General features: G+C 46.7%; 1 protein-coding gene and 1 pseudogene across 3 annotated transcripts in view; both read right to left on the bottom strand.

Annotated features, from left to right (window-relative positions):
- SCOC (short coiled-coil protein) overlaps positions 1 to 22,876 on the bottom strand; it is a 51,845-nt gene extending 28,969 nt beyond the window's left edge. For 2 of the 3 annotated variants that reach the window (XM_085641364.1, XM_085641365.1), the window contains exon 1: positions 22,687 to 22,876. The gene's annotated coding sequence lies outside the window, so the exon portion shown is untranslated. Of the gene's footprint in view, positions 1 to 22,352; positions 22,639 to 22,686 lie in introns of those variants that run through there. The other variant, XM_085641366.1, reaches the window with a different exon arrangement.
- On the bottom strand, positions 242 to 26,267 carry LOC146862175 (clavesin-2 pseudogene; annotated as a pseudogene).
- Between the last annotated feature and the right edge of the window lie 872 nt (positions 26,268 to 27,139).

The raw sequence follows: 27,139 nt of genomic DNA, 5'->3' as shown, positions 1-27,139 counted from the left end.
AAAAATGACGAAGTAATACTATTACAAAATGGGCCACATTATGCCCCATAATTTTCCTTTCACTGCAATCTTCTGCTAAAAGAAGGGAGGCATTATAACCAGTCTTTAAACATGACCCGTGGAAATGCTATTTTCTCAAGCAGGAAGTGGAAAAATATATGTGCAAATACCTCCCACAAAAAGAGCGAGCCTGGGTGAGCAGCAAATTGAGAATGTAAGCCAGAGACTGGTGTCTGCAGTTTTACCTGGTCTGGTCCCAGTTTGCAGCAAAGAGCAACAGTATCTTCCGTCCATAGTGGTCCAGGTGGGAGAGCACCCTCGGGAAGCCGTCCTTCAGCCCCTGCTTGATGCCGGGGTCGGTGACCTTGAAGTTCTTGAACATGTCCAGGTTCTGCTGGCGGTACTCGAAGTACTGTGCCAGGAGGCGGAAGGCCTCGAAGTGGTTGAACTTCCTGGTCCGCAGGAACCACAAGATGAAGGTGTCATCCATGCGCAGGAAGCCGATGTCCGGCCGGGTGATGACTATATCTCCGACCTCCTGGATGTCCTGGTGCAAGGTGTCCTGGTTCTCGTTCAGCTGTAGTCGGGCTTTCTCCAGGGCTTCAGGCGAAAGGCACGCAGGCAGCGGCACGACTCACTCCCTAGCCAGTTTCATGCCCCAGGTGGTACCCAGAAATGCTATGAGGAACAGCGTGATAAAACAAGCCATGCTCTGAGGCACACATCGCGCATCCTTCCTCTTCCGACCCAAAGCTCAGTCTCCCAGTACAACACCTGCTGCAGCAACGCTGCAACTGTTGAGTCACCAGGCCCCAGGGTGCTGGGAGGGAGCACGCCGATCAGCGAGTTGCGCAGTTTCCTCTTACAGGTGAGGTTTGGTTTCGCCTGCTGAACTGGTTCACAGGAAAGTGAAACTCTGTACTGAGCTCACTCAGAACGTCTTCCAATTAATTTACTGTCAGCCAGAAGGTGTGAAGCAGCGACACTGGTTTCATTTTGCCCAAATAAAGTTCTAGATGACTAGGTAGTGGGTGGGCTGCATTCTGGAGAGAGCAGAAAACGCCAGCAACTGATTTTAAGCAGATGAGCTTCCTTGAAATTTAACTGCCCGTCGTTGCGGTCTTGAAATTCCTTTCTTGAATTCAGGAGGAGTGTGCACACTGGCTGTTTATTTTATTCAGGGTGTGGAATTCCTATAGCCCGACGCCCGGGACATATTGTTTGGAGTCAGGGGGCAACAAGTTTCCATGTGTATTTTGTCCTTGGGACAAGCAGGCCCAACCCTCTACATCACAAACCCTTTGACTGCCAGTTTATAGTCCCACATGATGGATCAGGGAAAGCATTGCCTGCAGTTAAGGTAATATTTGTTTCCATGTTTTAACGCTGTTCAAACTTGTATTTATAGTTCATAAATGCAAAACCTTTATTATTAGGGTGAGCGATCGAAGTACATGTTGTAAGCTCAGACTACTATTGACAGTGGTTAAAGTATAAAAATGGGTGCACACGCTTTCATTGTTTAGCACTGTGAGGCTATGCATACTGCTCCCAGAATGCGCTCGGATTAGATGCAAATATATGGAGATGCTTGAAAGCAAGATTGATTATTCTTTGCTTTCAAGATAAAATGTTCACAAAAAAAAAAAAAAAGCAAAAACATTTAGCTAAACTACTGTAAGATTTTAGGTAGCGTTTTTCTGCAGCATCATTTAGTAAAATGTGTTGATGCATGCTAGTATTTCCCAAAAATATTCATAATGGAAAATCACTGTAACCAGTTTTAATAAGATTATGGGAAACATAAAAATAAGCAAGCATTGGTAAAGCCAATTGGTCTGAAATTGTTGGTCAGTCTTTTGGTTTTATCAATGCGTGACTTGTTTTGGCATGTTTTTCGTAAAACCTTATTGGTGTGGGTGCTGCTGGGCCCTCATCATTATAACAAACATTGGCAAAAGCAAAAATTGTTTCGGTCTCAAAAAGCACACATTGCCACAGTAGTTCCTGGCACTGAACAAAACGACTGTGTGTCAATTATGCTCCTTGTGAAAGAACAGAATGCGGTCATTCACAGTGAAGCTAGCCAACTGACAGAGAGAGACATTTTAATAAACACAACATGTCATGGTTAACGCCAGACCTAATTAGGGGGCCAATTATTAAGTAAAGTCTCAAAAGTGCACTTATGTCCTTGCATAAAGTGCAGATATACGGCTTTCCTGAATTCACAAGACTTTACAGAAGTAGGCCAAGAAATAGTAGTACTAGAAAATATTTGTGAACTACATTTTAGCATGAGCAAATATGCATGTGTAGATTTGCTCATGCGAAAATCCGAGCGTTTGCAAGTTTACTTCCCCTCCAATCACTTTTTTCCCAACCACGGAAGAAGTTTTATGTCTGCCATTGTCAGGAGTAAATATCCAACCTTTCTCAGTATGGGAAAAGATTAGAGAAGAGTAGGTGAAAACTCTTAAAACATGCAAGTTAGTAGGTTTGCACAGACTCAAAAGGGCATTCCAACCCTGAAACTGTTGCTTAACTTCAGCGCCAGTATGTAGATCTGTGGAAACGTGGCAACATAAGGGAATTGCTAGTATTCATACCCTGCTATGGAAGGAGCCCTGGCATATTCAGAGAGGCTATTTCGGAGTTCTTATATAAGGGTATTGCTGCCATAATTTGTCACCGCATTACATGGCACAAAAGGGACAAGTGGATTTTGTTACAGGACAAGTAGATTTATAAAGTAACCTGCCCCATGGACAAGTAGATATTTTATTAAATTCCACACCCCCGTTTATTAATTCCACTTATGTAGGTCCAAGGTAGGCGAGAGGGCGCTATTGTTGGTTTCATTTTTAAAATCAGGTTAACTAGACCCATTGCCAATCTGTGTAGGGCCACGTGATCACTTGTTCTTTCGTGCGTGGGGGTAGGAGTGATACTGTCATTTTGAGGTATCCCATCCTACGTGCAGGAATACCCACTCCCTCCACCCCATGGCCTGTGCAGTGTGTGCCATCTGCTGATCACTTACGCACCAGAAAACAGGCGCAGACTCTCGTGCCACTGTGGGGTCACAATGGACATCATAAACGGCCTGGCTATCGGAGGCGCATTCGTGGTCCAGTTCAGAGGGCTTCGTCAAGCAGACCGAAGCAAAGGCTGCATTTCTCTTCTGGGCAGCCAGCTCAGACAGTTGGAAGGAAACTGAGGTTTACTGATGCCTGTGCGAGATACCGAACCAGGTCACCATTTTGCCCCAATGAAGGAGAGCAACCAGATGTCAGAGATGGTACCTGGTGACGAGCATGGGTGAAGCCCTCGTGGCTGGGACCAATCAGAGCGCGGCTCGGCAGTGACGTCTGGGGAATCCCTTCAGGCTGGACCAATACCAGCGCGGCTCGGCAATGACTTTTCGGAATCTGTGCACTGCAACGCTAGGCGCGAGAGCATGCGTGCGCCACACCAAGACATGTGTTTTGAATTATCGCGCACGCATAACACATGACGCCCGTGCGGGTAACCGCAACCAATAGGCCATGGGCGGAGCAATGCGCCCGCCTTTGCTTAATTGCGTGCTGTGTTTATTAAAAAGACTCACACATAGGCCAATAGCCTGGGACAAAACAAAAAGCACATGCATGAGCATGTACGAGCGTGAGGTGACATTTAAAAAACCCTTACATAAAGTCTTCGCCACAACAGCGCAAGCGCTGTTACAGGCTCGACCTACAAAGCTGTACGCTGGATAAACTAAAGAGGTCAGCATATGTGTAGTACAGTAGTAGATGGACTCTGACCAACTGCTCAGATTCAAAGTTGGGACAAACTTTTGAGGAAAGCCAGTCATGACAAAGTGTGTTTTCCTTTCCGGTGTGCCAAAGTTAAATCGCAATTGGTCACAATCCCACAGACCTTAACAAGTCAGGTGGTGTCTCTACACCATTCCAATACAATGTATAGCTGTGACTATACCTTTTGAACCTGTCATTATACAGGTGGATCTTGTCAGGCCATAGGATGACCTGTGCGCATTAGCTTGGTCCCGGTTCAGTGACCACAAATGTCCCTTCCTACTGAACTCAAAAGCAGACAAATAAATGCACTTGGCTTTAAGCTGAATTCTCCAGGAATGGGGAAGAGGGTAAACAATATACAAATATATCAGGAAAGCAAAGCAGGGTCAAAGAGAAAGGAGAATGGGGAGACAGCAGCACTAGGTACCTTAGCAAGCATGCTACAAACGTAGGGGCTGAATATATTTGGGGGCGGAAGGGCCTAAACTCAGTACTTCACCTTGGAAGAACCCAAGCAATTCACGCACATAAAAGACAATCAGTGGGAATTAAGGGCCTAGTCATGACATGGACATGCCACACAGATTTGCTAGGGAGAGCCAGTGAGCAGTTTTCATAATGCTGTGCAGATGAGAAGGTGTGTGTCACTCTACTAGAACCAGATACCACCAACGAGAGCTGTCACAGCCTAGACATGGTGGTGGCAGCCACGGATGGTAAAATAAGTACCACGTTGGATGGGCACCTATCGCTCATAGTACATCACTATCATGGTGAACAGCAAACCAAAATGATATTAAGCACTTCCATGAAGACCCATGATACGCATTTCCAGTACAATAAAACAAATAGAGTCTGCCACAATGATGGACAGGTTGGCACATGCACAAAGCGCCAGAGTCAGCAAGGGAACTTATCATTAGTCATACTGTTAGTTACATCAAGACTGATTACTGCCCCTCATCATCATAGAAATCCAAATTCTCTGTTTTAGCATTCAGAGACTAACTGTAATGGCAGCAAGACTGTAAAGAATCCCCGGTACACCATACCCCTCGGTATTATAATAAACTCATAAACCTCTTCGCCTTTATAGTTGTCATGTAACAATTGATTTTTTTTCTACTCTACCAGTAAGCACAGATTTTTCAATCGCCTCAGTTCAGTTAGTATACAAATTCTAAAACAATATTCCCCAAAAGAAAACTTCACTCAAAAGCACCCTTGTCCCATGTGTTATCTTATGAATTGTTGCCATAATTATGCTAGCTACTCTGGTCGCTCGTGCATGCATTTCTGCAGGGTTTTGGGCTTTCTCACAAAGCAAGATAGTCTGGTGTATTTAATGGGGCCTGTTACCAATGTGTGTACGATGTGATGCTTTGTAATGGTTTCTGCTATGTGAACGTGGGATCCCTGCGTTGCCGGGTTGTGCATGAGGTTACGAGAATGCCTTGGATTAGGAAAGCAAAAACACTTAGGGCTAAAAGGGTGCAAAAAGCACAAGTTTAAAAATAATGGTAATTGCAGAACACGAGAAAAAAACTATTCTTAAATGCATGAAGATCGGCAATGCACAGTATTTTGGGTGGGGCATAAAAAACACATCCAGGTGTCAAAAGCGCCCTTCAAATTAACTTTTCAGCACATTTCTAGTGCGAACCCAATCCACATTTAAACCAAACAGAGATTTAGGGCCCAATTACGAATTTAACGGTGCCGGTGCGCCACCAAACAAGGGGAGGGGGCTTCCCGCCAGATTCCGAGTTAAACTTGTGTCTGGTAGACTTTTTTTGGCAGTCCCACGGCGGTGCCTTTAAAAATTGGCACCACAATGGGAATGCCAAAAACACTTCCGACACGGCATGGACTTGAAAGTCCATGCCGTGCAGTAACTGGTGTCCCCTCCTGTGTGCGTACACCGCGCTTGAGGCACAAGGATACCCTGTAGGGTCCAGTTTGTTTCCTCACTGCCAGGGTTTTTATGGAGCAGGAGCTACCATGAAAACCCTGGTGGAGAGGAAACTCGTAATCTGCTTGGCGGGACCATAGCTGTCCCGCCAAGCGGGAGCATAGCGGTACCGCCAAGCATATTCCGGCCTCTGAACCACCGCACCACCCTCAGGGAACAGCGGTTCCTTGGCGGTGGCCCCATCGCAGTTCCACCGCCCAAATCATAATCGGGCAGTCAGGAGACCGCCAACGCCGTGCCACCACAAGTCTGGTGGTCCTCAGACCGCCAGACTTGTAATCAGGTCCACAATGTAGTTCGGGAATATTATTTTGCACTGCAACTGTGTGATGTAACTAGGACACACAAGCTCCACAAAAATGCACAAATTACAGAGTGTTGCGATATCTTTCATTTGTCTCGAGATACTGTTATTTGTGAAGCTTTATGGCGCGCTTGCTATGTATGTGTCGGAAATCTGCATAGTGGACATGTTCTAATTGACTGGCTTTTCTACTAATATAAACACATCCCAAAGCATCTTTAGGGGCTGGTGTAAAAAAAAAAAAAAAAAAACACACACATTGTGTGCATTTAAGTGGCGTCTTTGAAGGAATTAACCAAATCCAAATAGATAGTGCAGTCCAAATCAAAGCCACTTAGGTCGCAACAACTCTGGTCTGGCAAGCCATTGCCAACACCACACCTTATCCCAAATTCCACTGGGTTGAATAGGCATTTAACTGTGGAGAATGCACTTCCCTTGCTCACACCATAATAATATTTACAAGTGCAGAATTTGGGTAAGAAGTAGCATTAATGTAGAGCTACTTTACAGTCGACTCACAATAACATGTTTTGAAAGAAAATATATGTACATAGTATGCAGACTACTTGAAACCCTTTGCCTAAAGAGCTGCTTTGAAGGGGGTGAGGATAGATGGTTTAAGAGGTACACTTCTCTAACTGGAGATATCCTAACCCTCCTGGAGTAGAGTGTGTCTACCACACCACCGTGACCACAGGGACATTTTTTTCAGAAGAATATTTGTGTGGTTCAAGAATGTACGCCAACGTCATAAGATATCACACAACTGAGAACAGAGCAAAACATTTACCCCAAACAGGCAAGTCGATTGCATGTTCACACAGAATTGGAAAGTGTGGACTTTGTGTGCTTTTACATAGAAAGATTTTACATGTTATTTTTTAAAGTACATAAAGCGTAAATGGATTTATACAACAACTAGAAAAGCACACTGAAAAAAAATGAAGCATTGTACGCAAGTCGAAAAAGCTGTTTCACCATCCAGCAGTTTTAATGTGGCTAACCCAGTGCTTTAAATCTCCCGATACAAACGGAGAACGGGGATGGGAACTGAGAACTCAACTATTAGAACCCTCATGTAACTTTCAGGGCTTTCAAGGGTTTATTTTTTCCCCCCATCAAGTATTAAATCAAGTTAAGAAAAAGCAGTTGAAGGGACTTTATAGTTATGATACAAAGCCTGAAACATAGGTACCATTATCCTTCCAATACACTGCTTGTGATCTCACATTACATTAATCACAAAAAGATGAAGCAGGTCACGTCATAGCTGTGGAATGCTGCTGTATGTCATGTGTTTTGGACTCTGTACAATATATGAACAAATACATCCATGTAGGTGGTACAGGAATGACCACATTATGTGCCCCGGGAGTTCTATTTATAAGTGTATTCTACCAATATCTGTATAGCACACACAATGGGGTTGAAAGCCATGCCTTTTGATTGTATGGGTAGGATACAGAGAAACAAATCATCTCAGTAATACCACAGAAAATAATTTTACCACTGGGTCTGAACCCACCATTTCTGACAATCTCCTAACTTGCTTGCAGCGTACACAACAGCTAATAAAGGGCAGGCCCTCTGCATCCTGCAAACAAATGAGCCCTGTGACTCAGTATGTAATGGGGACATACTAGTCACTGAAATTACAAACAAGACTCACTTGTAGGACATGATGTGTACAAGCCTATTAATCGCAAGTGTTAGTTAAGGCTGAAGGTAATGCCATGAACATGCACCATACCAGGCAATTCTTCATCTGACTGATGTTGTATGTAGAAGGCATGAAGAAACACATGTAGGGCATTGCACAGACCATATATTGCATGACTCTAGATATTCATAGCCCTCCCAGTCAAAGGTGGATCAGAAGTGGAAAGAAGAAAAAGACATCTAAAAAGATCATAATCAAACAAATATGGCTCAATGCAGCCTTGTATCTTCGCCGGTGGTTGGATCACACCAGAGCAGACTAGATTATAGGGGAAAGAACATTAGGTGCACCCCTCTCTACATAAAGCATAGGTCCACAAATACACAGCCCCTTCTGTGCTTTTGACAGAAATCCCTCTGCTGTAAACAGCAGAGGGATTTCCTTTTCTTTTTTCAGCCTAGAGAGCTGGGGGAAGAGCTTCCCCAGCTGCCCAAGGCATTTTTAGGTCTCGGCTAGCGAAGGCTGCGCTTGCGCAGTCTCGCTCGCGAGATTTAATGACTTGGAGAAGAGGGGCTTGAACCCGCCCCTCTTCACCCCTGTTCTCCATTGGCTGGCCTCGTAAATGCTGGCCAGCCACTGGAGAAGAGGTCAGTCACTCCGATTAGGCCCCGTCCTTTTCGGATCGGGGGGCGTGTTTTTTGCGAGAAGTCTCAGGGAGGAGACAACAGCAAAACACGCCCCCGAATCCGAAAATGATGCTGCCTTTCTCCGAGGCATTTCTGCTCTGCCTCGGAGAAAGGCGGTGGTGTGCCTTTTGCACTGCCTTGTTGACGGTTTAAGCTGTGCACTGGGAAGGGAGCTGTTGATATGCAAGGGACGTTTCCACTGCTTGCCGGTTGGTGGAGAAATAAATGATTTACTCAAGTCCAACCTGATTATAGGCCATCATAGGAACCAATAACACTCCAGCTCAAGAGGTCCCGTCCAAAGACGCTATTCCTCCCTACAGGTCTGGAGCGCCTCTTGATCTCAACACCAAATACTTGTACGGTATAATGCCCCCGCTGCTTTCCTCTACTCGACTTCGTGCCATCCAACCACATATCCAGACGCGTCCTGTTCCCTCTCTAAGCCAAACTTCCGCCATTCATTTTTGCTGTGCTAGACGGGAAATGTTGTCTCTCCATTGGTCTTCTCTGTACCGATAAAGGATAGGTGAAACTAAAGCCCCCAGCGCTCCTTGCTCTCATCAACTCTAGATCCCGCCCTCTTTCTGCTGTACCCCACAGTTAATGTAGTCTTCTTTGGACTTCTAGTTGTTCGAGACGCGGTGCCGGAACTACAATCCCCTGCACGCCCCGCTCAGGCCTGTTGCAAGTGCTCTGTTATTGTTGTGGATAAGAGGTCAGAGCCACAGCTGATGCATGGTAAGAGATGCCGTATGTGGGGTCCTTGGGTTGTATTGGGGCTGCCTTTCTCTGCGCATGTGGTGTTGTCACATTGAGTTGGGTGCGAGTGGCGTGTGTGCAGACTAGGAAAAACAAATGGTTACTTGTCACGGCTACACTGCGTATCATTCGTATGCACGGGGAGGCCCAGCAGCTGCACATAATATGGCGTTGGAAGGATCCATTCCCCCCACGCGCTCTGCTGCGTACCCGTATCTTTCTGAAGGCGGCCCGAGCTCCCCGCCCCGGCTCATTGACATGCAGGGCCGGCATTGGGATGGTTTCTCGGTATTCCCTGTCTGTAGATAGAGGGCTGATAAATATGGCTGTATCAACCCCTGCGCAGGGAGCTGCTTGGGAGAATGCCTTTCGCCGATGTATCCGTGTGGGCGGAGAGGGAAGATAGCTCTCGGAAAACCCCCACAGGCAAACGCAGCAGTGTCTGGAATCCGCCCTCAGAAATAATGCAGGGCAAGCGATTCGAAGAAAGCAGTGTGAAATGGAGCCTTTTCTGTCCCTGCGGTTTATAGAGGGGAGTGTGTGTGACGCACATAGATGCATTTGAGCACTGCCTCGCGAGCCAGCATCATGAACACTATATGTGATTCTGTGTAGATAGTCTCGCCACAGCACCTACAGCCTAACAATTGATTCTTATCATAACTTTATTTGTAATTTAAAACATTCATAATAAAAGAGGCAGGCATGACAGACCAAGCTGAGCACACCGCTGAAAAGTTTGTGTGTATCAGTGTAGGGGCAGAATTGTGGTCATTGTTCAATCCCTTCATGGTTAATTAAATGTAGCGGGGACTGAAGTCTTATAAGGATCACGTCTCTGTCTAGTCAAAATGTAGGTAATAGATCCGTAAAATAAATTGCCTTCCGATTCTCGATAGCTGTGGTTTGTGTTTATGTAATTAATGCTCCTAAGTATATAATCGCTTTGGATCAGAAATTCCATTTTTGAAAGTTTTAATGAGTGCATTGTGATTTAAATAATTTATAGAGACGAATATTCCAGCTTCTTATCAAGGTATGTAAATAAGAAAGAACATACAAACACCGCATTGGCAAAAAAAAAAAAAGAATTAAAAACTCGGGGTCTTCTGGAAATGACAATCACGCCACTTCTCAGCTGCCGTGTTCGCAGTGCGCCTGTCCTCAGAGCGGTCCTCCGGCCTGGGGTGTGCACCGGTTTCACCTTCTGTGGGAGGCAGACCGTGCCTTGACAACAGCCAGCCTCGCCTGCAGAGGGACTTTGCATTTTCCTGCGAGGGGACGTGGCGGCTGCTGCCAGTGCATGCTCATTCGGTTGTATCATCGTGGACTCCTGTACGGAAGCCCAGGAGTGGTGCTTAGATTTATTGTACATAATGATATAGGCAGCCATGGATTTTAGTACCGCGTCGGTGTTTTACCGTCATAAAGGTAAGTCAATTTCTGTTAATTTCTAGGTGTCCTGCTTGCCCCCATCCCAACAGCATCCAAACACGCACAGACGCAACGTGGGCTCACCGGCCTTCAGCCCCCCTCCCCCCATGTGTGTCAGCCCGGCTGGCGTCCCTCTAATTGCAGCCGGACCAGAGTACTTCACAGGTCTTTAAAAGACCGTTTGCTCGTTAATGAGGCTTTTGTTGTGTTTCCACCCCTTTTTACAGCCACTCTGCCTATGGCTGGAAGACGTAGCCCCCCCCCCCCCGAAATCTTTTTCACCCCCCAAAAAAATTTGGCTCTAGTTGCCCGCCTTTAAAGATCTTATGTTGGCTCCACTTTGCATCCGTCGGTGTTTGCTGTCAGGGATTAATAACAAGCATTTACAATGCAATGGTCTCGGCATTGGTAAAGTTAGAGCTATTGACAATGCCGTTTCTTTAAATGTTTTAAAAACAAAAACAAACAAAAAAAATGTCATGAGCAATGCCAATAGCTCTAACTTTACCAATGCCGAGACCATTGCATTGTAAATGCTTGTTTTCTTTCCTTCAGTGTAAGGACGAATGAGCCGATCAGCTTGTTTCACTTTCACTGCCTACGTGCTTGTGGGGTTATCTCAGCCCCACTAGCACATAGGCAGACTGGAGAGGTATCATTGGAAAGGGGAGAATCTCCCCTTTCCAATGGTACCCTTCCTTAGTGGGTCTCAGCTTGTTGATCACTGCTGGAGGGCAATCCCACCACTAGACACCATGAAGCCGCCTCCTGGGCAAGGGCCTTTGATCTCCCCATATTTTTAAGGACATACTCAGTCTTTCTGCCCCCCCCCTACCTCCCAGGGACCGAGGGAAGGGGGCATAAAGTACACTAGGCTTTCTTTTTTATTTAAATATAGGGGTGGGGGCTACCAAAAATGGGCATGCTCATGCCCCCACCCCCAAAAACAAAACGGGCAGTCTTCTGGGGGCAGATGTGGGTTATAACCCCCCCAATTCTCGGGGGAGGGCCAAGAAGCCCACTAGACACTAGGATTTATTTTTTAATTATAAAAGAGGGATAGGACCATGCCCCCACCCAAAGGAAAAGTAAAACAAACGTCTTTCTGCCCCGTTGTGGGGAGGGCAGAAAGCCCACTAGGCGCCAGGGATTATTCTGTTTGACTATGTAGGGGTGGAGGCTGCCCAAAATGGGCATGCCAATGCTCCCACCTCCAAACAAAAAAGCGACAGTCTTTCTGCCCGCTATCGGAGGCAGAACAGGGTTATTACCCCCCCCCCCAATCTGCACCCGCAGAAAGCCCACTAGACGCAAAGGATTTTTTTTTTTTAAATAAAAGATGTGGAGCTTCCCACAACATACAAGACTATGCCGCCACCCCCCAACAAAATAACCAGGGGCAGGTCGGGCAATAGCCCCACTCTTCGCCCAGCGGGGACCCGAAAGCCCACTAGGAATTAAGGATTTTTTAAAATGTAAATTTAGGAGTGGGGCTGCCCTGAATGGGCATTGAAGTGCCCCCACCCCTCCAAGAACTAGGCACAGTCTTTCTAACCCCTCCCCCTTGGGGCAGATGGGGGTATTAGCCCCTGATAAGCCCCTGGAGGGGCAGAAAGACCACTAGGAACCAGGGGTTACATTTTTATCTAGGTTTATGAGTGGGGGCTTCCCAAAATGGGCATGCCAATGCCCCCCCCCAAAAAATAAAGCCATTTTTCTGCCCCCGGGGTAGATGGGGGCAATAGCTCCCAATCTGCCCCCCTCCCCGTGGGGCAGAAAGCCCACTAAGCACCAAGGATTTTTTTTAGCAAGAGTAGGGATGGGATTGGCCCACCCCACCAAAAAATAGCCCACTAGGAAGCCAGGGACTATTTTGTTTATAGTAGTTCAGGGTTGGGGGAAGCCCAGAATGGAGATGTCAATGCCCCCACCACCCCAAAAACATAGCCAGTCTTTCTGCCTCCCAGGGGGCAGATGGGGGCAATAGCCCTCAATCTGCGCCGGGGGGGGGGGGGGGGGGGGGGGAGCCCACTAGGCACCAGAGATAGGTTTATCGGCATGTCAGGGAGCAGCCCCTTAGACAAGGGTCGCTCCCCCTTTTATTTTTGCACACCTTTTGGCCGATTTTGCCCTCCTTGGGGGCAGATTAGCGATATTTTTAAGCTCATCTGTAATCCACTAGACACTAGCGAAATTTTCTGTGCATGTGTGAACTCGAGTTCGGCTGGCTGTGTGTGAACCTGCATTTTGCTGGCGGTGTGTGTGTAGACTAGTGCTTAGCTGGCAGTGTGGGTGGACTATCACTTGGCTAGCGGTCTGCGTGGATGGCATATGTCTGGCGGTGATGTGCGTGGCTGTCGCTTGGCAGGCGATGTTTGTAGATGGCGCTTGGCTGGCGGCGTGCATGGATGGCGCTTGGCTGGCGGCATGCATGGATGGTGCTTTGCTGGCAGCTTGGCTTGCGTGGATCCTCCAGTGTTTTATTACCCAGAATCCCCTGCAAACCTCAAATTTACCTAAAAAGTCACACTTTCCTCACATTTGTGTGTGGAAAAGTTGGGGGGGGGGGGGGGAAATCACCGTGCCAACACAAATTTCCCACCACGCAGCGTACTCCTCGGTCTTCTGAAGAAATGATCCCTCACTTGTGTATCATTTTAATCGGAAGACTGAGGAGAACGCTGGGTGGTAGGAAATCTGTGCCTGCGCGGTGATCCCAGACAGAAATTTAAGGAAAAAGCCATTGTTTTTTTTAGCTAAGTTTGAAGTTCGCAGGGGATTCTGGGTAGGAAAGCTTTGGGGGATCCACGCAAGCCACACCTCCCTAGATTCCCCCAGGTGTCTAGTTTTCAGAATGGTCTGGGTTTAGTAGGTTTCCCTAGATGGATGTCTAGCTGGGGACCAGAAATGAAGGTGACTCCCTTCCAAAACCAGGTTGTTTAGTGATAGATAGTTTTGATGTCTTCACAATACGTTTTGGGCCATTTCCTGTCGCGGGCACTAGGCCTACCCACACAAGTGAGGTACCATTTTTATCAGGAGATTTGGGGGAACGCTGGGTGGGTGGTTGTTTGCGGCTCCCAGCAGATTCCAGAACTTTCCATCACAGAAATTTGATGTTTTTTTGACAAAGTTTGAGGTTTGCCAGGGATAATGGGTAACAGAACCTGGTGAGAGCCACAATTAACCCCATCCTGGATTCCCAGGGTGCCTAGTTGTAAAAATGTACAGGTTTGCTAGGTTTCCCTTGGTGCCGGCTGAGCTAGGGTCCAAAATCCACAGCTAGGCATATTGCGAAAAAAAGGGTCAGTTTTCACTGGAAAAATGTGTCCACGTTGCGTTCTGGGCTATTCCCTGTCACGGGCACTAGTCCTACCCACACAAGTGAGGTGCCATTTTTAATCGGGAGTCTTAGGGGAACACAGAAACGTAGAACAAGTGTTCTGCTTTCCAAATGTAAGAAAGTGTGTAAAAAAGAAAACAAATTCAAAAAATACCCTCTAATTCACATGCTAATATGGGTGCCCACAAATTTAAAGTTGCACAAATAACCACTGCTTCTGAACTCCATATCTTGTTCACGTTTCAGAAATACATAGGTTTCCTTGATACCTATTTTTCACTCTTTATATTTTACCAAATGAGTTGCTTTATACCCGGTACACAATGAAAAAACATTGAAGCTGCAGCTCAGTTATTGGCTCTGGGTACCTCGGGTTCTTGGCTAACCTACAAGACCTAAACATCCCTGCACCCAGAAGGGTCCCACGGACGTAAAGGTATATGGTTTTCAAAACTCTACCATAGTTGAAATAAGTTTTAGGTGAAAATGTATGGACAAATGGCTCTATTTTTCAACTCAATTTCAATTATTTTGACTCCAACTGTTACTTTCTATAGGAAAACCTTGAAGGAGCTACACAAATGACCCCTTGCTGAATTCACAATGTTAACTACTTTTCAGAAATGTATAGCTTTCCGGGACCCATTATTGATTTAGCACCCATTTATACCATTAACTGGAAGGAGGCTGCAATCACATAAATAGGAAAAACAGGCTACATCCCAGTAAAACGCCAAAACTGTGTAGATAATTTTGGTTTTCTGACAAAAGTATGCCTGCTCCTGAAAGCTGGTGATTTTAGCACCACAACCCCTTTGTTGATAGCCTTTGCAGGGAAAACAAACAGATGCTTTCTTGTGCAGCACTTTTGTCCTATTTTCCCCCCAAAACCCTACAATTAAGTTGTATTTTGCCTAATTTCTCAGTCCCCTCCAGGGGAATCCACCAACCCTGGGTAGATTTGGAATCAAATTTGGCATGGATACCTTATGTGGACAAAATGTTATGGGGGCCTAAGCACGAACCAACCCAAATAGCCAAAAAAGGGGCGTGGCACTTGGGGGAAAGGCTGGCAGCGAAAGGGTTAAGTGGCTAACTCCTACTAGACCCAATATGCAAGCTCGGCACTGAATAATCCATGTGTGCACACCAGCAGCATATCCAAAGTGCAGAAATTTGGATCAGACCTGTCATCAGATTGGCCAATGCCCGCCCTCAAACCCTGTGCATAGCTGGTTTAACTAAGGCACAAGGGAAGAGAGAAAGACAAAATGCAGGAGTGAGGGAAGAAGAGACACTTGAAGCAGATATGAAGCGATATATTTCACACAACTACCATGCAATATTTGTATTGGGGAAGCAAGTTGTTTTTTCTCAGTACATTCTGCCAAGATACAAATTTGAGGTTTTTAATGATCTTAAGTTATGGCTTACTTAACGTGTTTTAAATGTGTCAAATCCCATTCACAAAAGAGGCAAAAATCAAATAAAATGCACAAATCACCATTGCTCCCGACTGCGGTCATCTGGGTTTGACAGACATGTCAAATAAAGCAATAGCAACAGGCTCGACCTATGAAACCCTAGGATAATGCAGTTTGGACCAAGACCAGGAATTCTTGGCAACACGCATAGTGTGTGCAATGAGAGGACTATGAGAATTTCACTTACGCATAGTGCACTTTTTGTTCATCATAGCCAAGCTCAATACATGTTTGTCCCCCCCCCCCAAAAAAAACAAGCATTGAAAATGCAACAGGTCTCGCCTTTGGTGAAGTTAAAGCCATTTGCTTTGCTAATGGTATTGTATAGCAAAGCAAAATCGCTTTAACTTAATATAAGGCGAGACCTATTGCATTTTTAATGCTTGTTCTTTTTTCGCTCACTGGAAGTACATGAAAGCATAGACATGGACAATCAAGCAATGGCAAAGAAAGTAGTTCTCACCTTAATCTATTGGCTATGCCACTGATTTTCAGCGACGGTATGCAGAGTGGGGAAATGGTACCCCCAAAAAAAAATAAAAGCCTGTGATGTGGCTGCCTGTTATTTTGTAGGCCCTCATACAACACATGCGCACCTGCAAGCTTGCGCTTTTTGTGCTTTTCGGTTACAATACCGCATTGAATCTGTAACTAAAAATAAACAAAACATGCAAAAGTGTTTATATTTTAGTCAGCCAGTAAAGTGAGGAACAGAAGCAAATGGGTGGAGCAGAAGAGAGAGAGAGAAAGAAAGAGAGAGGGAGAGGGAGAGAAAGAAAGAGGGAGAGAGGGAGAGAGAGAGAGAGAGAGAGAGCTGTCGTTTACTGGTGCTCATGAAAAGCACCAGTGTTGATGATTGAGTGCCGGTACTTGGCACCGGAAACCACATGTTCAAATTAAGCACTGCATGTAGTGTTCTTCCACCTGTGGTTGTGAAGTGTACAAGCCAATCAACTAATTAGCTAATCAAATGAGCAATTAGAAGACTTTGCCAATCAAAGACAAATGTAGTTTAAATGTAAATCAGCAACAATTATTTTGATAATGCTTTCCCACACATAGAGCATGTATTCTGTATAATATCACGTGAAGCCACATAAACCACACTAAGCCCTTTACAACTGCAACAAGCATTTGCAATGCAATAGGTCTCGCATTTATAAGAGTTTGAGCTATTGGCATTGTAAAATTACAATGCCTTTTATTTAGGTTTTGGTTTTAAAACAAATAAAAGGCATTGTCATTTACAATGTCAGTAGCATAAACTTGCATAAAAGCAGTGTGTGGAGTGCAGCAGTGTGAGGCGTGCAGCAGTGTGAGGCGTGCAGCAGTGTGCGGCGTGCAGCAGTGTTGTGCAGCATGCAGCAGTGAGTAATGCAGCAGTGTGCAGCAGTGTGAGGCGTGCTGTAGTGTGTTGCGTGCAGCAGTGTGTGGCTTGCAGCAGTGTGTGGCGTGCAGCAGTGTGTGGCGTGCAGCAGTGTGTGGCGTGCAGCAGCGTGCGGCATGCAGCGGCGTGCGGCATGCAGCAGTGTGCGGCATGCAGCAGTGTGCGGCATGCAGCATGCAGCAGTGAGTAATGCAGCAGTGAGTAATGCAGTGTGCGGCGTGCAGCAGTGTGCAGCAGTGTGCGGCGTGCAGCAGTGTTTCGTGTAGCATTGTGCGGCATGCAGCAGTGTGTGGCGTGCAGCAGTGTGTGGCGTGCAGCAGTGTCGTGTAGCATTGTGCGGCATACAGCAGTGTGTGGCGTGCAGCAGTGTGAGGCGTGCAGCAGTGTGAGGCGTGCAGCAGTGTGAGGCGTGCAGCAGTGTGAGGCGTGCAGCAGTGTTTCGTGTAGCATTGTGCGGCGTGCAGCAGTGTGAGGCGTGCAGCAGTGTGAGGCGTGCAGCAGTGTGAGGCGTGCAGCAGTGTGAGGCGTGCAGCGGCATGCAGCAGTGTGCTGTGTGCAGCAGTGTCGTGCAGCGTGCAGCAGTGAGTAATGCAGCAGTGCGAGGCGTGCAGCAGTGCGAGGCGTGCAGCAGTACGAGGCGTGCAGCAGTACGAGGCGTGCAGCAGTGTGCGGCGTGCAGCAGTGTGCGGCGTGCAGCAGTGTGTAATGCAGCAGTGTGTAATGCAGCAGTGTGTAATGCAGCAGTGTGTAATGCAGCAGTGTGTAATGCAGCAGTGTGTAATGCAGCAGTGTGTGGCGTGCGGTAGTGTGCGGCATGCAGCAGTGTGTGGCGTGCAGCAGTGTGTGGCGTGGTTTGTAAACAACAAGAAAAGCGGACATCAAAGGAAGGGTGGGAGGGAACGAGCATATAGGTTGTGAGTTATAACGAAAGTTAATTGTTGTAAGAGGGGATGCAGGAAGTGAGGCCGAGCGCGCGCTGGCGAAAGCAGTCTGCTGCTTTCAAGTCCGATGCCAGATGCCAGCTTCGCGCTTGAATGCCTCACATGCACTGGCCATAAACCGCATTCCTAAGGTCTTGTGCCCCTTACTAAATCTCTCTGAATGCGTGAGGCAGCGCACAAAGTAGCTGGTGGCAAATGGAATACGCGTGGTTGTGCGCGTAACGGCCACCCGATCCGCCTGGGAAGCCTTTGGGAGCATTTTCTGAAGCCCCTACACAAGTCTCGCTGAGCGATCGCTTATGCGATAGCCAGGCGAGACCTAAAAACCACTTCAAGTTGCCCAGCACATTACCATTTCTTTTGTGCGGCACAGGATGCCTTGTGTGCACTAGCGTTTTATGTGCAAGTATCAAGGTGTTCAGTCCTCTCGCCACTTTAAACAGCCATGCTGACAATCACAAAAAGCAACAATGAAACCACAATTGATGTGTTGATTGTGTTTTACAGCAGCCACTGAATCGTGGTTTTTTGTAGTGCAGCACCCTACAATGCAGCACTTCTTCCTTACATACATTGACTTCAAGTTCGCCTGCAACAAAAAATCCCGCAGTATGTATAACAGTGTTTGACCGAATTAAGGTATGTTTTTGTCCGAAATCTGTTTTTGCCACTCCCCAAAAGGTCCCTTGCTTTCTCTTCATATCGTCAGCAACACCTTCAGCTAAGTGTCACATCCGCCCGCGCGCACCTTTATTACACTCTTATAAAGTCAAATTGTGATGGAGCAGTTATGGGCTGTGTGCTCGGTTAACAAAATAAAAACAAGCATTGGTAAACACGAATGTGGATCTGTTAACTGTGACAATATCTGTAAAGCATTGTTTAAAACAAGTAAAAGATGTAGGTTTTCATTATTTTAATCCAACTTCTTTAAGTACCTATTGTAGCTGTTTAAATTGAAACTGGGGCACAGGAGCTTTTAAAAACAAGCATTGTGAAAGTCAACAAGAGCAGCAAGGGCACTTACCTAAGAATCTTCCCTGCTCTGCGTAGTTGCAACCAGACCTCTTGGCTGTAAAATAAAGGGTCTGCCCTAAAAGTGGGCAGAGTGGCGCCAGCTCACCTGCTACGAGGGTCTGGAAATTAAAAGCTAAAGCGCTTGATCGTTGCCAGAAGTGGGCAGAAGCCCTTTTGGGCAGCCTGCTCTGTTTTTGCTGCGGGCGTATGCAACCTCCCCAAGCATGCAGCTGTAAAGTGAAAGGGCTTGTTCCATTGCTGGCAGCCGGGAAGCCATTGTAGGCAGCCTGCTCTAGTTTAGCTGTGCCGTATAGTGGCACAAAACCCTAGACAAAATAATCAACAGAGTATCCAATAAGCAGGCAAGGTGCATCCATCGCCATTTACCCCGTCAAACGTGAGCTTCTCGAATAAATGCGCCCCTGTCCACTCCATAGAATAAGAGCAACAACAGCATACTTAATGTGCGTTTCGGTGCTCGAGATGGCAGTGTTTCCTAGGACTACGACACCATTTTCACATGCAGACCGGGAGCCATTCAACAAATAAATTATTCATGTATTTACAGAATGGGAGAGGGAGGCATCATCTTACGCACAAAAAGCATTACAAATACAACTACCATTTGCCCAAATGCACCGTATAACAACACAACAAAGTCTGTTGTATGGAAAACCCTTATCAACAAAATAAAAACGCATTAAAACATTTATCCCGTGGGCTTATTTCTCCTAGCGATTCAGTTTTTAAAACGCACCGCTAGACATGATCATACTTTGCTGGGCCTCTGAAACATGCATCGTTTATTAAAAGGAATTGGGAATAAACCAGTTACAGTTCATGCTCATCCAATAAAGGATGTCACTCGGGAGAGGAAGTTCATCTGTAACAGAAGCAAATGGGTGGTTTTGTTTTTCATTGCTGGCAGAGGGGGAAATAATATTAAAGGAGAAAAAATAAAAATAATAATAAAACTGCCTGTTAAACAAAAACAATGACCGAAGAAAATGAAACTTGTCAACCCCCCTTTGTTTGCGAAAAGGGCCCTCATTTAGTGCCCATGCCCTGAGTGGGGTGAGAGGAGCCTGAACAGACACCCTCAGGACAATAGTGGCGGGAGACGCATTCACCTCTCACCGGTGCTGCTACGGTTGCTGCTGGGCCTGGGGAGGATGGGCCGCCGTCTGACAGTCACAATGCTAACGGTGCCGCCCAGTCCTCGCCGGAGCAACGTGCAAGGCTCTGAGGCAGCGCTATACAGAGCTAGGTTTCCAGGGAAGGCAGCTCCGGCAGCAGCAGGCGGGGTAGGAAGCTGGAAAGGAGGCGGCAGAGGGGGGCGCACTGCTCAGCGAATCCTCTGCACGGCGGCCATTTAAAGACTGGCGGAGAGTTCGGGAACAGCTGCCCGCTGCCTGGGCCTTCGGCTATGATATAGTCCGTGGAAGGGCGGGGGTAGGAACGAGGTTGCCAGAACACCCTCGTACTCTGGTTTACCAAAGAGGCATCGCATCTGTGGACTGCTCTCCCGTAACGAACGGTCCTCTTTCCTCTTTTAGAGCCGTCCCAGTTGGACTGACTCGCATGACAGGTTTCTTATCTTTATGGGGCCATGTGTTTGGCCCCATAAAGATAAGAAAATCTTTTACGCCAGCAGAAAGTCGGGGCAGCCAGTCCAACTGGGACGGCTCTAAAAGCGAAAAGTGTACGTCACGAGACAATCCTTTCCAATGGCTGCCCACCGTTTAGCATAAACGGTGACGCCAGCCAATGGAAAGGAGGGGCGGGGCTTAAAGCCCAATAGAGAAATCTAACCAAAACATTAAATCTTGCCAGCGAGACTGCGCAGCCTACGCTAGCCGAGACCTAAAAACACGTTACTTCTATTTACGTCACAAGTCTCTTATGGATCTAGCTCACACATGCAGCACTGTGCATTTGCAGCCACAAACAATGCTGCATTTCAGGTAGCTCCTACTGGGTTTCGATTCTCTGCAACACGTGCTATAACATGTAAAGCTATTGTCGATCCCCCACCTCTAATTAATTAAGAAGGGTCTATGGGCAAGAAAGAGAGAACCCAGGATGTTAACGCTCAGCTAAGACCATTAAGAAAACCTCAACAACAAGGCTTTTACCATCTCAGTTTTTGTAGATTTATTCAGATATTAGCAGCATGACAGAAAGCAAGTCATTACAGTTAAGGGAATTTGCATAAAACCAAAATCATGATAAATGCAAAATACCATGTGCCTTTAAGAAATTTTAAAAAACGAATTAACAATAAATAGGCCTAAATACAGAAAGGACGATGAGCATCTAGCACTCTCTAAGCAAAAAGCAGGAAAAGAATAACAGTAAAGTCTAGTAGGAAAAAAAAATCTAGATATTCCCCAACAAGCATGTCTTTTATAATGTTTTGCACAAAGAAAACAAACAAATTAATAACTTGTTTTTAAGTACACGGTCACCACTAAACTACTTGCACGGCACCGATCGCATTATTAATTTCAAAATAACACATACTTGCACATTAGTTTATTTGGCTCCTAAATACATGATTTTTTCATAAAATTGTAAGATTTTTTAATTCAATAACACGAGAAAACAGAGAAATGCTTCTGCACATTCTTAAAGGTGGTTAGCTCATAGCCTTGAAATGTTGCAACACGACTACATCCCGCCCCCAAGAAAGCTAAAGATAAATTACAGCTGCACACAAGGACAGAGACCATGCTTTGCAGCTGACTTTCGATCATTTTATGAAAACAAATAAAACACAAGAAAGTGTGCAGCTCGCGCACAACAAATAAACATACACTTTTTCTACAATATGACTATTGTAAACACGGCCTAGTTATGCTAACTTAATCAAGCCTATGTTAAGCACTATTTTCAAATAAAATATTGTACTTTTACCCTAGTCAGGCTATGAAAATATTATAAACCCATTACATCTACTCTGCGGGAAAACACACTCCTGATATCCACAAAAATATGCTGAAAATGGAAAACATTAAAACACCCCCTTCCATCCCACAGGCTCGCTGCGGGAGATCTATCTGTAAAAACAAACCACACAAAAAACAGCTTGAAATGGAAAGCTAGAGCAGCAGGTACTCACTATATCATAATCTATGTTTGCAACAGAGAAGTGCTGACACACTCCTATTAAATACACAGAATCTCTTCCAGTCTGCAGTAGTCAGCCAATGGAAGCATCACTATGACATTACATGTCGAGGGCTCTGCCTAGAGTAGACAGAACCTTCCATCCGCCGCTCCCTAAAACAAATGAGGTTAGTCTGACATCACCACCACACCCTTCCTCAAATCACAGGATCCAGACCGCCTGCGGCACAACAATAAGAGTGAAGCATGCAGGTCAACAATTGGGAAACACCCAAGGAGAAGTGCACGGGACTTGGGAGACAGAATAACTATTCGATAAGGATGGAGAAGGTGTAAAGGCTGCCTTTTGTACCCAGAATAGACGCATCGCTGATGCACTGTGGCAGGTGTTACCCCTGCCCTCCATACCTTACGCCCTCCATACCTTACACCCTCCACACACTGCAGGCTCTGACATCCACTGACGCAAAATTAAACCTGGGGGCTGGTGGGCCTCCTGCTGCGGGTTGGCTGAATCGATCCTGCACTCTGCTTCACAAGGCTGAGCCACAGGCCACCACTGCAAACCCCACAGTGCCAAAAATGCAGACAGTGGCCGCTAGCCACGCTGCATGTAAGCAGGGTACTCGAGCCCCTGAGCCCTGTATCCAAGAGGCGTAGCAGCGACAGCTTCGGTTCAGCCCTGACACCACCACCGCCCAGACAACTGCAGTGCTCCTCCCAACCGAATCAGAGGCTGCGTCAACTAGCAAACTCACCCTGAGCAGAGGCTGCTTGGTGAAAGATTCAATGAAATAGAACCGCTTGTGTTGGGCACCCAGCCCGGAAGGCGTCCAGCTCGGCTGCCTGGATAACGGGGTGCCGCCTCCTACCCCTGAGCTCACAGCCAGCTGAACTCAGGCCGCAACGCTGTCAGGTGTGACGTACAAAACAAGCACAATGTCCCTTGAAAAAAATCTACTAACAAGCGCTAGTGTTCAGGGAAAAAGCCTGAAAACAGGCCAAGCCCCACACAACGTCGATGAGAGCTTGAACAAACCGAAAGACAAACTTTATTTAAAACCATGTAATCTTTCTGGAAACTTTTTCAAATAAAATTAATAAACAGAAGTGATCGTGCATTGCTACATTACAGAGTAAGGTCATACAGATCAGTGGATTAATGCCCTAGCTAATATATACTCATAAAATGCTTTACGTGTGATGGAAACGGTGGCTGTACAGTGTGTAGACAAGTAGCCTATTGGCATGCTTGTTCATATTTATGCATTCTAATTGCATTTATTTAGCGTTTCATCCCCCTGACAAGGGCCTGAAATGCATTGGCAGACGGATAGAACATTAACATTGGAAGAGTGCTTTGTGGAATTATTACAGGGTGCCCCCAGGACCAGAGAGGGCCCCTGCGTGTTGTGTCGCTTTACCCCAGAGCCCAATACTGCACGCACACACTCTCCAGTCGTGTACGGTCAGGCAGTAAGATCAAAAGACCACGTGCGTTCTACGCACCTTTATTTTATAGCTAGGCCTGGCCAGAGGATTAATCAAGTGCATATCTGGGGGAAGGGCTCACTCAGGAGGTTCCCCAGTGGCTCACTACACACCCCCAACTTGGTCATAAATTGCCATTGATGAATTTGGCATACAAAGTCTTTGAGTCGCTGACTCGGTTGTGGATTTGTCCATAGGTCATATTGCTGAGGTGAGCGTTCTACTAGCTGGCCTCTCTGCAGCTCACACATCCTGGCTGTCTCTGGGTTTACTGTTCTCCTCATTCGCTCTACTCTGACTCGCACTACCAGGGAGCAGGACACAACAGTGGGTTTTGTTCCCCAAATCACTTTCTACTGCCTTGCCTACACCTGCTGACTGGGGACATCTATCTTCCTCAACCAGGAAATGTTTCTCGCAACTGTTTCGCTTCCCTTGTTTGCTGTGACCATGGTACCATGAACCCTTTAGTACTAACCACACCCCTCCTTCAAAAGATGTCCGGAATTTCCTGCTTGGCCTGCGGTCCCTGATGAGGATTTTGTCGCCTGCCAGGAGCAGTCGTGATTGGCTCGCTGTTTCAGGCTCACACGTTTATTGTACTGTGTGCGCCTAACTTAAGCCTCTTGGGGATCATAGGGCTGGTGGGTCCACTATGGGTGCACTGTGATGGTGTCTCACCTGGGGCCATTGAATATCAGATTCCAAGGGAGCTCGCTGGGTAGTACAATGTGGCGTTCCACTCTCATGGTAACTTATGGAGGCTGAGTGTGTCCCCTCTGCAATTGTGGACACCTTGATTAGGGTGTGCATGAATCTTTTAGCATCGCCGTTCGCCTGTGACCATTGAGTCGTGATGCGGGGGTGATGTATTCCTAAGTGACTGATTAATTCTTTGAACTCTGATCCCTGGAACAGTGATCTGTTGTCAGTTTTGATCTCTGTTCGCAGGCCAACCATTGCTAAAAACCTTTTCCAGGACCGGTGCCACATTCGTAAAGGCTGTTGACTTGATTACTCAACAATGGGATATTTAAGGTATTTGTCTATTAGGACCATTGTGATTCTTCTGTCTGGGAATCTACAAAAGTTGAGGCTTATTTTGCACCGTGGGATTGTGCTGGGTTCCTCTGTGATGATGAGTTGGCATGATGAACACTGTTGCACAATCTCATCCACTGTGGCCTTGAGATCAGGGAACCACACTTTCTCTCGCATGCAGGATTTCACCGTACTGTTCCTTGGTGCCCACTGTGGGCCAATACTGTTACCTGGCGTTGTAAACTTACTGGGATTACTGGGATTACTAGCCGGTGGCCCCTCAGCAGGATGCCGTTTTAAGTGATGCTAAACTCATCTCGCGCCCTCCACATCTTGGTCAGCCAGTCTTTGCTCTGGCCTGCCCAGTCATTGGCATCATGCAGAAAGCTCTGCCATGATCGGTTCTGCATGGGTCCTTCACTCTCATGAGCACAGTATCGTCCTTCATTGCTGCTTCGATGTCATGGAGGCTAAGGGCTCTCGGGCAGGTGTTCTGTGAGAGCATGTTAATGAGTCCTCTACAGCATCAACACTGTTTTCCTCATGTTCGGCCGCTTGGGAATGGTGACGTGAGAGGAAGTCCGTGGGATTTTTGTACCCAGGTCAGTATGTTACTTCTGTGTGATAGGGCACTTAATTGCCAGAGCCTTTCTTTCAATTTGCGCATAACATGTTTCCATTGGGGTCAGCACCTTGCTTGCAAACGCTGGCAGAGCCCATTTCCTGGGCTGTACTTCCTGGGTGAGGACTGCTCCCAGGTCCACTAGGCTCGTGTCTACGAGCAGTTTCGTTTGTTTCTTGTTGTCAAAATAGGCCGTGGTGGCATTATTAAGGAGAATTTCTTTTGCCCTTTAGAAGGCATCTTCTTCTTTCTGACCCCACGTCCAGCAGGCACATACTTTGGTCAGGGCTTTTGGCAGTTTGGAGATGGTCACAAGATTTGGACTAAAATAGCCGCAGTAGGTGTCCATACCCAGGAAACTGCGTACTTCAGTAGTTGGTGCGGGTGCCTGCTTAATGGCTTGTGATTTCCGGGGGTCGGCTAGTACCTCGTCCTGGTTGAAGACATAGCCGAAAAACCCAATGGTATTTTGGAAAAATTTGCATTTCTCTTTGTGTAGTGTGGCTCCGTTCTCCCAGAAGTGCTTCAGGGTCGCTCACAAGTGGCAGTGGTGGTCTTAAGCTATTGCTGAGTGAATGAGAGTGTCATCGCTCGTGTTCATGACACCCTGGAGCACTGACAGAGTTTCCTGTATTGAATCTTGGAATACTTTGGCAGCTGAAAATATGCAAAGTTAAATTGTTTGTACCGGCGTATCCCCAAGTGAGTGGTAAAGCACATTATATACCTAATCTCTTCTAAGAGAACTAGCTGGTGGTAGCCCGCATTTAGTTCTGGTTTCGAGAACCATCTCAAGCCATTAAGGTCGGAATTAATGTCATCCATTGTGGGCGTGATGTGGCGTTCCCATTTGATGGCACAATTCGGGAGACGCATGTCTATGCAGAGGAGTATTTTACCTGGCTGCTTCAGGTTTTCTGCTATCACCATAGGGGACACCCACAGCGTGGGCCCTGACACCTTTTTGATTATGCCTTGTTTTTCAAGCTTTTCCAGCTCCTGCTCCACAAGTGGCCTCAGGTTGAATGGCACATGATTGTGGGGGAGAACCAGGGGCTTGACGGAGCGCTCAATGTGCAGTTTGAATGGTGGGGCTTTTAGGTATCCTGAGCCCCTAAATAGTCCAGGTAACTGGTTCAGTAATTCTTCAACTTGGAGCACCTTCACAGTCCGTGCAAACAACATCTTTCCTAAGTCTTCTGCAAGGTGATTCCCTAGCAGGGTACTGGCTTCCTAGTCTACGACGTGGAGTGTTGTTCTGATCTCCTGGTCATTGGACCTCACTTGGACAGTCATGCATCCTAGCAGGGGCAATGGTGAAAGGCGCCCATACATAAAGATCTTGATGTGTGACGGAATGAGTGTTGGTTTGGGTAGGAGGCATCTGTATTGTTGTATCCCCATGACTTTCACTGAAACTCCTGTATCAATGAGGGCCTTTACTTTGGATCCTGTGATTTCAAGCATACATGTAGGTTGTGGCCTTCAGTGTCACTTCTGATCGCTCGTAAAGGAGATGAGGAAAGCTTCTTCCTCTTCCTCGTCACGGGACGAGTCTTCCAGCTGACAATTTTGTCATGGCAAGCTTCTGGAGGTGTCAGGCCCTGCCGGGTCATTCAGGTGCAGCTGCAGCACCACTTTGACTGGTATCCTCCCTCCCCTGGTGTTTCTTTTCCTGGCTCCGCTATGGCTCATGGAAGCAAAATTGTTACTTTTGCTGTCATTGGAGTACGTGCGTCCTTGTGCACAGCATTTGTCCAGGCAGTGTTCCTCCAGGCCACAGTAGTTGCACCGAGGCTTCGCTGGTGGAGTCCGCGTGGCTTGTATGAGTCACCCTGTACTTTTGTGTGGATGGTGTCGGCTCACTCTGTTTTGATGGGGAAGGTCTTTTTGGGTGCTTTGGTGATGGCGTTATCTATCTTGTTGGCTTTGGCGGTGGACAGGTTGAGGGACTGCATCAGGACTAGGATGTCTAGATTAATGTTTGGTTGCATCAGGATGAGTCCTCTAAGAGTCATGTTGTAATATCCCTGGTTAATCTGGGCTCGTATTTCCTT

This window comes from Triturus cristatus, chromosome 2_2, assembly GCF_964204655.1.
Source record: "Triturus cristatus chromosome 2_2, aTriCri1.1, whole genome shotgun sequence".
Classification (NCBI taxonomy): Eukaryota; Metazoa; Chordata; class Amphibia; order Caudata; family Salamandridae; genus Triturus; species Triturus cristatus.
Note: the sequence above shows the minus strand (reverse complement) of the source record. Positions and strands in the feature narration are given on the sequence as shown.